Consider the following 13,282-nt stretch of genomic DNA (forward strand, 5'->3'; position numbering starts at 1 on the left):
ATATGTTTATATAAAATGAGACAACTAAATTTATTACAATTCATTTGATTTTTATTGGAGGATATGCTGGAATCAAACTTATTTAAAAGTAGGTAAATGTCGAGATAATAATTCTTAAATAAAATTATTGTTGTTGTATACGAACACTATATGTACTTTTTATTTAAAAAACGAGACCTAAAAAAATATTTGATAATTTTTATTAATTATTATAATAATATAAAAGATTTATTTCAAGGTCATTTCCATCAGGCTGTACGAAGATTTACAGCTTCTTGAAATTGTTGCTTACAATTTGCGGCTCGGCTTGGTGCTCAGTTTAATAGTTTATATTTAATAGCGCAGTTTGTGGGAGTCAAATAAATAACTGAGGTATCTCTAATGTCTTATGTCCGCAACTTTGTTAACAGCAAGTCGTTTGTGGTCAATGGTCTGCGAATCGCAATGAGGCGCCCTTCCAGCTTACTACATTGTTCATATCAATTATACACCCCAAAATATTCACATATGATACTTTAATTTAGACTAATTAGAAACGAATATTGATATCGCCTTTGAATATAGGCAGAAGACGATTACAGTTAAAAATAATCCAATCCAATAATTCCAACGTCGGAAGGCAATGAAAAGATATTAAATTTCCTTTTAGTCTGCAACTGGATACTTAATGTAATTCAATTTGAAAGCCATGGCAAAAATAATAAGACGTCAGCTTAGCTCTGAGCGTAAATGCTAGAACATTGGAGGCTGCGAAGGCTTATATCTCGAGGGACCTATAGCCTGCCAGCTACGACCAGCAGCCATGTACCGTCTACGGTAACGAAGGCAGAGCTACAAGTGTCATAGAACAGCTCGGAGTTAAATTGTGTCGAATATGTGAAAACTTTCAAGCGATCACAAAAATGTACGTGAAACGAAAATATAATAAAAATTATATGAAATAACTTGCAAAACATTTGAAATAATTGTAGATAAAACTTATTTTTGGACACAGAAATTTTGTACGATGATTTTTATAACATAATCTTAAATATGTTTTTGTCGATTCCACCAACATATGGTATTAAGAGCATTTAACAAGTCCATATCAATATTTAATGAAATTTCTCATTTATACATTTCTTATAGACTAGTAAGTCGACGGAGGAAGGTAATCAGTATCGCTCATCGCCCCACGCAACCGGTAGTTGGATTTCTCCAACCGTGAAATTTTATCAACAGAAATAATCTCACGAGACTTTCCCTTTTGACTTCACGTTTTTTCTAATTGATTTCAAAGAGGGCGCGCTTAGTATATTATTTTTTCAATAAGAGTCTTATCGGAATGCATTTTTGAAGTTACAGTTGGTTATGTCTTGATTATTAGGCTCTCGGATGTAAGATTTAAACCGCTTAAATCTTTTATTTAATTAATAATTAATTAGTTATGTGGGTTTCGTTTACGAGTAAGTGTTGATGTTGAAGTGGGGTATACAATTTCCTATTAAATCAGTTTTATTCGAAAAATTTATGTTCTGCTTATTGACTGTTATTAAGTTATGCTGTCATGTTATAATGACTAAAATGATTAAATAATTATTTCATTAAAAATGGTAATATTATATTTCAACTGAGAGCGAACCAGAATTAATTTATTTATCTTAATAGTATTCATTAATAATGTTTTATTTTTTTTTATAATATATGTCACATATTGCTGAATTGTGAGTTAAAAACAAAACGTGACATAACTGTTGTCAGTCGATGCATGGCTATACATATGTGTATGAGTATCAAGTGTGAATTTGACTGTAGTTTGAATTCTCGTTTACAATAATATGTATAAAATATTATAACAGTTTATTTAATCCTGTAATACAAACAATAATTAAAATATAAATAAAAATACAACTTCAAATTGTATGAAATACGTTGCACTTTTTGAGATGCCAGATGTTATAGATACTACTTATTAAAAACTGTAAAGGCTTAACAGAAAAATGTCGTAGCAGTGCCTACATGGTATAATCTCCTTAAAACGATTGGGGAGTTACGGTTCTTATATATGACTCTATGGAATGTTAATAGTTATTATATAACATAATAGATAGCCAAAAAAAAAAGTTCAAATATATATAATCTAATTCATCTGCTTTTTGTATGAATTCTACCAAAGAATAATTATAATTAAATTCGAGGCATCGATTACGAAGTCATTACAATAAAATACATTTGTATCAAGATATAAAATATAACGTATAATAAGTCTAAGTCTATATTCGTATAAAACGTGCCATTATCATGTGAATGTCACGTGGGTTTAAAGTTACACCTTCGTTAAATAAATGAAAGGCATAACCGAATAATTAATATCAAAGTATCGTTTTGTTTTTGTTTTATTGGATATTCGGAACACAATTCCCGCTCCCGTAAGCATGAAGGGGCTCATAAATAAGGTTGAAGATCTGAATATTTTATAAATTCGCCGCCATTATGGGATGGGGTATGGCTATCCGTTGCCTTACGATTGGGAAAATCTGTTCCTTGCTATTTTGTTCCTTTTTGATCCCTTTATATAAATTTAGATTCGATAATATAGTTCGCATATCGGATAAAATAGCTCTGATGTTTCTTTAATATTAAATGTATGTCAATCTCGGATATCTGCTCGAAACGACAACTGATATGCTGGCCTAAAATAGCTCATTCCACCAATTTCACGATGAAAATAATTTACAGTTAAATATATTTTTACACGTTCGATTTTATGCCGTCGGTGAAATGTAGTCCTTTTGACATTTCACCGTAGTGTTTCATATAACTATTAAAAACTCTGGCGTTATTTAAATTCGTCACTACATCCGGTATCCGACGGTCTGTCCGTTGATCCGTTATCCTACACTATAAAAAATTCATGACCGGTCCCGTTACTCATTCATGACACCTCACGAATACCGATCAAAGCTTAGGGAGTCTGTTATCTAGTTTCGGTTAGTTTTAGAACGTAGCTACGAATGTTTACCTCGAACATGTCGATTTTGATTTGCTTCTGATAACAAATTTGAATACAAAAGCAAGTATTCATTATAACACAAATAATATAAATTTCCCCCATTTTCCTAAATCGAAAACATCCTATTTTTCCGGTAGCAATGCGATCCCCAAATAACTTAAAATTTTGCCAGCGACGTCTAGAATTTTCATTACCAAAGGTAGGGATGAGAGATAAGATCGGAAATCTTTTGAAGGGCGTCGGATTATAAATGCAAGGCACTTTATTGGTTATCAAGAAATATTTTTGACATAACAGAATGTTCAATTACTCGTCTCTCGGCATCTTTAGTACGTGCGTTCTTCCGACACCAGTATTGATATTTTCCTTAGAATACAAAATTAATTTTGTGCTTGCTTGGATTTCGTTAGAGGAGACGGGAGATTCTTAAATCTTTTTTTATTAGAATGGGGGACTGTTACACTTTTTATAAAATTTTATTTAATTTATTTAAAACTGGAAACTAGTGCTAAGCTGATATGATATTTAAACAGAAACCATACAAAATTAAAACTTTTATTATAAAAAATATATAATTAGGATAAAAGTTTTTGTATAAGAGCTATTAAAATAATAAGAGCCAAGTTTTGAAAAAAGATTGAGTCGAAACTTTGTATGTTGGTTTTAAAGGAAAATAATAAAATATAAGCTGTTAACAAGGTTTCCGTGAAAAATATAATTAAGGCTTCGTTTTATCTTTTGGTCGATTATTAATTTACTTATAAAATAAACAAATTAATTATTATAATATTTGTTAAGCTCGACGCAAAATTCTAATTTATTCATACTGTTATTTGAATATTCAATAAATAATTCACAATTTCTCGCCCTTTGACTAAATTTTTTAATTAATTAGCATCCCTTTCAAGCAGTCGGCAACGCTTTGAAACTATTTATTTGTAAGTTAAAAAGGCAACTCCATTAGTAGAATGAGAGTCGGGGATGAATAGAGGTCATTCGGCAGATGTCGTGTGTCACAAAGAAGGTAGCTCGTGAAAGGAAACGGTGCAAGGGAGGCTGATTCACCCATTGTAGGAAACAACGATTATGAGACAAAAATAAGCAAAATGTGAGGTGAAAAAAGATACAAATGGAAGCCTTTTGTACGAGGTGTTTGCTAATTTTGGAATAGTCGTTACATTATCAAAGCATCATTTATATAGTAAAATAGCCAATTTTATCAAATATTGTACTGTTGGGAGATAAAAAATCCATACTGTCGTGTAGATTGTTCGTGAAACGCGACAGTTGAAGCGTGAAGCCTCGTTAGAGACGTTGAGCCCGAAGCGAGAAACTAATAGCTTGGATTAATAATAAAAAACAGGAGACTTTTCCTCTTTGTTATAGTAAACGATCTTTTAAACCTATAAAATATTACTTATTGCACTGAAAGTATAATTTCGTAAAGGTTTAAATTTGAATTGCTTTTTAATAGCATTTATTTCAATGAGTTGAGTATCGAAAAGAGACTTAATTGATTGACACTTGGTCTTAGCAGTTTTAATTGACAGTTTATATTTTTTGAATTGATATTCAAGTAAGGTAAGCTTACAATGGTCTTATCCCAACTCGGCAGAGCTCAGTCGAAAACGGATATGCGATAACGAATGCAATTTTCCAAGTCCCTGAACAGAGTTTAGGCGGGTCTATTCCGGAATCTTTTGCCTAACTACCACCTGCTAAACCAGTTTTTATCAACGATCTTATCGTATTGAAAATAAAGGCCATATTTTATGAGCACTGCTCACGTTGATGGAATATCTAGAATGGGAAATGAAAGTTTTGTAATAATTTATTCTTGTGTATTGTGACAAGGAATGTTTTATTGCACATTTCTTGCTATTCATTAAATAATCGTATTTGTATTTATATGAAATTCAACAAGCTCTATACGTAATATCGATAAATAATAGTTAAAGGTAAATATAGGTAAAGATTTATAAGACAATTTAAATTTAATAATACGTTACCACCGATGCCATGGACATCAGCGTGCCTTTAGATTTTCATATATTTCAATGAATCGATACGTCCCTTCATTAACGTATCAATGTGGGTGGACGGCGCATTTCACAATAGAATTAATACACTAGGGATCACTATTTAGAACATAATCCCCTTTTATAGAAAAATAATTCCACAATACTTTTATGTAAATTAAATTAAGGGGTACTATTACGTCCTGTTGTTGCCAAGATTAGTACAAAGATATAAATAATAATTTTTGGTAATATAATTCAGGGTTATAATGTTATACCATCTGCCTTGATTATAATTTAAAGATTCTTTATCATATAGATAATTTTATATAAAATATATACATGCTGATCTAAATACTTTAACATTGGCACAGAAATAAATTGTAGAGACACGTTTCAAATATGGCCAGGAAATCGATGAGGCTTACCCTCAGAGGAAGTTTCTAACGACATAACCGCCTGCAATTGATATGCCCCCAGAGTAAGCCCATTGTAAAGAAAAGAAAATCCCGATCCGAAAATCTTGGGAGAGTTAGGACTGGAACCGGCATCAGTATTCCTTTCGCGTTGCTTCCCGGTGTCGCTCGTCTCCCCCTTGCGGTAAACTCCTTCAGTAATTTGACTTTGTTGTTATAACTCAGTTTTACTTGTTTGTCGTTGTTGCTAGATTTATTACAGTAATCAAATGCGTCATTTAGACGATTTGCAATTAGTATGCATTGCAGGCGTACTAAGTAATTTAATATACGCGACAATACATCATACATCGTTGCAAGCGTGATTTAATACATCGGTTTTATTTCTTTAACACATAGACGTAGACGTTATCCACATTTTCATTTCCATCACACACTGGTGTATGTTTTTAATAACATATTCATATTGCTAACGATTTTTCGTTTAACTTGTAATTTTTTTTGGAAATTTTATATATTGACCCTATAATTACGATGAAAAAGTAAAAAATATCAAAATTTCCGGTTGTTTCATTGGAATAACCCAGCATGAATATAAAGTAATAAAGTTGTGTATTCCAGATTTTTCCAGAACAAGTTTTGTAACGAAAATTCTGTTCGTGTATCATTGAGTTGTATTGGTTCCATTAAATCTAAAGCATTGTCGTGGGCGATCCTATTGAACGTGAATGGCGAATACCACGTTGGCTTCATCAAATTGCATTGAACGGCCGTTAGAGCACTCATCGACCGTAGTACCAAACGGACTGGGGGTAAAAATTTGAATAGAATATACGAACGGTAGAAATGAAAAGGCCGGTGACGCCCACTCGGCTCTCTAGGCGCACTTCCGACCACTCGGACCTCAGTCACAATAGCCCCAACTCGATCTGATATTGAAATTGCAGCTGAAGTAATGATGATATCCTCGACTTTTGGATGAATTATTGACAAGAAATCCTTATATTTATTTAGCTTGAGGTTTAAATATTATAATTCGGCTTTAAATTTCAAACTACATTTCATAATTTCATTACCGTAACATAAAAGTCGCATCCGCCAATCTCTAAGGATTTTTTCTTTTCATTCGTGTGAAAGCGACATTGTTTCTTCTTTAATATCGTTAATACAATTTCATTTTGTAAGGCGAGGATAAAAATAGGCGACCATGCAAACTCCTACCCATTACGTGACTACACTTTCAAGTAGCTTGTTTGTATTGACTTTCGTAACTCTGAAGATTGTCTGGAAAGTACAGTCAAATTCTTTTACCGCGTATCTAAAATATATTTCACAGCGTTCATAGTTAGAGAGGGCATGTTATCCCTCCAATTTTGACCCTCTACGAGATCATTAATGATGGCATCCCTTATTCGGAATAATGTAGGTTACTGTGCAAACAGAACTCTGGGGTGATCGGAATTCGGATTTCGCTTTGGAATTATGACATGTCATTAAAACACCACGGGAGCTCTAAGTCCATGAGGCACATATTTTTAAAATTCATAAATATAATGCTTCTCATATAAAATTTTTCAAGAACCAGTTTAACTAATGAGTAGACTTTTATAATATTGGATAAGAAAATCCTTCTAAATATTAAAACCGTTTGAGTTCTCATCAAAAATTTCAAAATTTTATCAAACAAGAGAACATCTAACAGCTTGGGAGAAGCAAGACCTATATAAATTACGTATTTAATTTACAGCCTTAAATAAAAATAAAATGTTGGCTATAAACTTTTAAAGACATTGTTTACAAAAGATTATACTTTACCCTTTCTTGTACAATAAATAACATGAACTTGTGTACTTAGAGCAGGCGCATGTCTTAACCATTAGAAACCCCATTCAATAGATGCAAGCACAAATCATTGCCCTTATAGGATATGAATTTTAGGAGGAAAAAAAATAATGCAATTAAATTTCCACCATATCACTGAAGCCGTAGGTTCATTTTAAGAAACATATATTTTTGAGCCGTGATTTACAAAAACAAGCTTTATGGGGAGCACGTAGAGTATAAATATTAAAATATATAATAAGGGTTAGATAACATGCTGACCTACATCTCTGGAGAGAGACTAAGTTGCATTAGTTGCATCCACAGGGAATAATATTTATAGGGCACATTATGCACATGACATTTTTATGTTTTCGGCATTGCGTTGACACAGTGCGCATCGTTATACGGTTTCCTTTTCATTTGGATATTGTTATTACTCTTTAGAATCATAGAATATAGTAAAAAAAAATACAACATGGTGTTTATAAAAGATTCTGATGTGAATTTTATTTGTAACTCATTGATTCACTAACTTTGTCCTTGAATATTTTCTTTATATCTCCGAAATAAGGCTGTTTTTATCCGGACGCCTATCTATTAGTAAAATTACTAATTATATATAAAACAAACACAAAACTGATAATCAGTCTTCTAAATTGTATCTCCTATGAAAGTCTTGAAGGCGATATGTAAATACCATAACAAATATATTAAGTGTTTTAAATCTCTATCATCAGACACACAGCTGACTGTCTATTGTCTTCTAAATTACTGTTTGTATTACACTGTTTTATTTGCACATGCAAATCAGAATTTGTTTTCATTCTGCAATGTGATGACGGTAAGACAAAGGCATGAAACTGAGGGTAGACATTTAACACGGAGAGTTTGATAAATTTGCATAAACTATTAAGAATAGGCAGCTGAGCTCTATTAATATTTCAACTGCTTGGCCGAAACTAGGATTCTATTTAAGTATACACGACGAACTTGACGCAGTATGGTTTTTATTAATTGGTTTTAAAAATAATTCACCGTAGGGTCTTGTGGCTATGAAATATTTCCAAAGCGAATATTGTATACAAGCAATATAAAGGCTTTCATCGTTTTTTAACTCAATATCCATGCTTTGTCCTACAAAGTGGTAAAATCCTTTTAGCTTTTCATAAAAACAGTGGCTATTGGTGCTGGGCTATGGGCGAAAATTGGTAAAATCAATAAATATTGCGTCCCCTCTAATGCAATGATGGATTGTGCGGCACTTATCTCCTGGCGACATCGCCGGCCGTGTACGGGGTTGTTTTTATTTTACTAGTCCTTTTGTTAACATGGGTTTTACCGATTTTACTTCTACTGCATTATCTGCATTCAACATCCGTATTTGAATGCAGCCCGTCATATCTAGCCAGCTCAATATAATATATTTATGTAGATTCTAGTCTGCTTCTTCCAAACAATTCTCTCCATAGCCTTTGTTAATAAAATTGATAAAATACCTCATTCACTGTATCCAATATGTGGTAAACAACAATTTATTACAGTTGTACGTCTGTTTAGTTTTTGACCAAAAACGTTTTTAGTTTTTTTTTTTATATATTTTCACGCAACAAGATTTTACCTTAAATTAATTTCCATTTTAAACTTTTGCCCTAACATATTAAATAAATTTAACTTGGTTTTAGCATTTATACAAGTTTTTCAATAGACTTAAGGATATTGGCTCAAGTCCAACGCAATGTTTCTTTGCCGGAAATCACATTCACGCATTTGCTTTCGTGTCTAGGTGTCATATGAAGGGTCGCCCTTGTTAGAAACTTTAGCAAAACGACGAAACCTAACAGATACAATTCTAATTTATTTCAAGTATACACGCAGCCTTGACAGTTCTAAGCGTTGTTTATAGACAGCAGTTAGCTCGAAATATATTTGCATGCATGTATTACATTCGTTAATATATGTTACAATTTTAAATCCAATTTTTAATATTATTACGAAATATTTTAAATAGAAAATATTGCAATTTTTTTATCTAACTTTAACGAAATTGTTAAGAGATTTAAAAATAATAGACTAATAATAAATAAACAATTTACAGAATAAGAGTTCCAATGTCTAAAATTAAAGTTCAAACTTTTAAGCACCCTAAGCTCTAAAGGAAATTCATTGAGTAGGGGGTCTGAGTAATGTTTAGAATTTTTTAAAACGCAATTTTAACTTAATTTGTAAGCTAAGGCTTTAAGGAAGTTTGAAAACTTTAATGTCGTCAAGTTCCTGAGTAATTGAGTCTGTACTCGACAATGCCCCGGTAATCTGCGACGAGCCATTTATTGTTATGTCACAAAGTTCAAAAGTTGCTCTCGAGTTTCAAATTGTGGCAATTTCGTGTATTCAAGAAGATAGTGCCCAGGGAGTATTCTAGGGCCTCCGGTAGGTTTCAGGCGATGGTTAGTGCTCAATATTTAATTCATATAACATTTTAGTAAAATCCATTTACTCCTATACAAAGCTTGTAATTTAAATATTTTATTAGTAAGTCTGATTAAATCAAGGTATCTTTTATGATAATCGCTAAATACTTTGAAATTATGTCCTTAATTGTAGAAATGAAGCTCTTTGTCAACACTTATTTTGAAATGCTTGTAAAAGTTTGAAGCAACTAAAGAAATCAAATAATATCCATAAATAAATGACGTCAATGAAACACTGAATACACTTCAGGAAAACAAAGACATACTCTTTCCACTCTTTAAGCAGCGAACAAACTATTTAAGTCTGTAAGAAGGGGAATTTCTAATAAAGGATTTTCACAAAACAATGTCTATTCAAAAAACCGTAATTGTTGCATTCTTTTTGATTTTATGTAGAGTAAAGTGCTTAATAACCATAGTAATACCAGGATCGCTAAGATAATCCCCGGTCCCCTTCGATATTAACCCGTCGAAACTAACGACTCCACTATCGCTCATGGGCACATGCGTTTGACAGAACTGTTATTACATCATTAATAAAATTACAAAACTCCAGCGTCCATGTGCCGTCGCCCGCCATAGTAACTTTACAGCCCATTCGAAAAGGGTTGTCCTTAATTAAATTTGGGCAATCGTCATAGTTTATAAGGATGTTACTGGTGACAACGAAACGAGAGTGAGAATTGAGTGAATTAAGCTGAATCACGTTTTTCATTGCTTTATCACGTGCTGGCAGCGTAGCGTTGTATCTTTGTTATTTTATTATTCAAGAGTGGAATTATTATAATGTCAAAAGTTACCTGACAATTAATTTAAGATAATATCTAAAACAAGAGGTTTTTGTTCCAAATTTTCAAATGGTTACATTATATATATATTAATTAATGTTTGTTTTTTTTAACACATGAATTTTGAATTATGGAGTGAAAGTTGTGTGTAAAAATATGAGAAGTTAGATGTTAAAAGGATGGGTCTTCACAAGGGTGAAAATGATCATGTGCACACGTCAACATAGGTGTGTTTATAAGAAAAACAAATACTTTGACATTACAGTGTAATTAAATAAAATACATAAGAAAAAAAATATATCCAATAAAAAATATATAGTTTTATTTCTTGTTGAGTTTCGAGCATTCTCAAAGTACGAATACCAATTATAAAATACAACTTTAACAGTTTCAAAGCGTAATGCTATTAAAAAGTAAAGAATATTACAAGAGATCCGATGAAAAGCCTAGTAGGGATACGATATTAAAAGGCTTAGAAGTGTTGGGCCCGAAAAGCCTCTGAACATCTCTGTACCTCGCTCACTTAAGCACAGTATTAAGGGCACTTTCGGTTTAAGGGCCACCGTATATTATCCTGGCCTTTTCCCTACATGAGAAGGAATTTTATATGCTTTTTATGTTTTGCTAATTAGACTCGGTGGCGTTAACTTGTAAGTAGATAATTACAGATTCTTATTCAGCAAAAGTTCATATGCGAGTGGTGCATATGACACATGAAATGTGTGTAGTTACGCGAAATTTTTGGGGGTTATGATTTTTTTAAATAAAACCTGAAGTTATGGCATAATAGTGTTTGACAAGAAATTATCACAATTTAATTTAATATCAAAAAATTCATTAGAATCAAATGTTTTGTCAGTGAAGTAATAATATACAAAACATTAGCAAAAGAGAGAAAGTTGTAAGAGCAAAAGTTGTAAATGCCTAGCAGTAACATAAACTAGATGTTAATTCTGTAAAAGGGATTTAATAAAACCTAAGTCCAACTCACTTACTACCGACTAAATCTGGGGTTTATTACACTTAGCCCCTCCATTCCTGATGTGATGATTTGTGAAGAAAAAGAATAACTGAACTTAGAGATGTACAAGCAATACAGTTTTGTTAAAAAACAGAATTTTCATCTTTAATTTTTATCATAATCTTTCATAAATACTTATGCAACATAACATTTGAAAAACATATTCCAAAATTAATGTCAATTGATTTGAAGTTGAATGTGGAAAAAATAACACACACACATACTTTATAGACATTTTTAACGTTATATTTGTGACGATTGGATGCAACGAGTTTCCAAATGTTTGAGTTTATCTATCCACTCCTTCAAATCGACGTTTAAAAAACCAAAATACAATCAAACCGCTTCCAATGTATCCTATTACTAAAATTGACCCCGAGAGCGCCACACCTCTAAAATCATATTCCGGGTAATAGAACAAAACGCCCCTCGGTGAGGACGCAACTTAATCAATCAATTAATTCTTAATTGAATTACATCCGTCACCGACTCGCTAGAGTGCGGCCTTTCAAAATACCTGTCTGTGTAATTGGTTATGAAAATGGCGTGGCAAATAAATCTATTTGATTCCGTCACAACAAGTCTCTGACGTGTTTTGTAAAACGGTTAAACGATGTTATTTACCTTGACCTTATAAACTAAGACTTTTTCATATAAATGTCTTAATGTATATGTCGCGGGCAATTTGTATGACATGGCAGTTTACAAACGGCCTCGGTATTTTATAAACATGAACCTAACCTAACCTAAAACGAGAAAAATGCCGTGGCAAATTATCAAATGCTCTACTAATGTTATAAAACCTTTTATAAAATGACGACAATTTATTTAATAATTGTAAGCGGACATATCCTACACACTGCCTGCGACATATATATGTACAAAGTAACAAAAACGGAGAGATAACGAACAAACATTTTACAAAACTGATATGATATTATAACATTTTTAATTTCGTAAATGTATTATCAGAGTTTATTTTATTGTCTTCAGCAAATCTACTCAAACGGTTACAAAAATATCAGACTCTTTGTTTCAAAATTATCTAACGGATAATATATTTTCCTAGCCTAACAGCCATATTGTTGATCAGTTAACTTTTAAAGCTCATTAAAATGGATGGTTCGTGATGTAAATTTCCACGTTGACGGAAAATTAAAACGACACCCGAGGCTACAGCGCCCGATCACATACTATACAACGGAAATAATATAGAAAAACTGATACTCAAAACTTTCCCTGTTTGTATATATTTGCTACGTTCTAAAAACTTTGTCGATACTATGCAAGCGTTTGGATTTTATCTTTTTTTTTGAGATCGAAAGCCTTGTTTCAACAAACGTAGTGCAGGAATTTCAATGTACACGCTTTTCCTATCATAGAATATCGTGTGTGAAAATTCGATCCATTTAGCCATACACTGGCGTGAATAAAGTATGTCGTGAGCTGTCACGTTTTTAGATACATAAGAGGAATTTTACAATCAGTCACGTAGGAATCAGAAGTCGTAAAACTATGTACATATTATACGCCTGTGTAACTGAATGAGAATAAACTTTATACTAAGTTATTCGCATTCCGTAAAAGTACGACAGATAATGACAATAATGGTGCTTTTAATTTAATGCACGTATCTATAGCTATCAGAATGACAGTTAAAACCAAAGCTCATACAATTACAAACAATAGATTTCTTGTGTAGGGAGCCTTAATGCGTTTAACTATGTTATCAAACATTTACAGCCGAGCTGACTG

This window comes from Danaus plexippus, chromosome 15 (assembly GCF_018135715.1).
Source record: "Danaus plexippus chromosome 15, MEX_DaPlex, whole genome shotgun sequence".
Lineage (NCBI taxonomy): Eukaryota > Metazoa > Arthropoda > Insecta > Lepidoptera > Nymphalidae > Danaus > Danaus plexippus.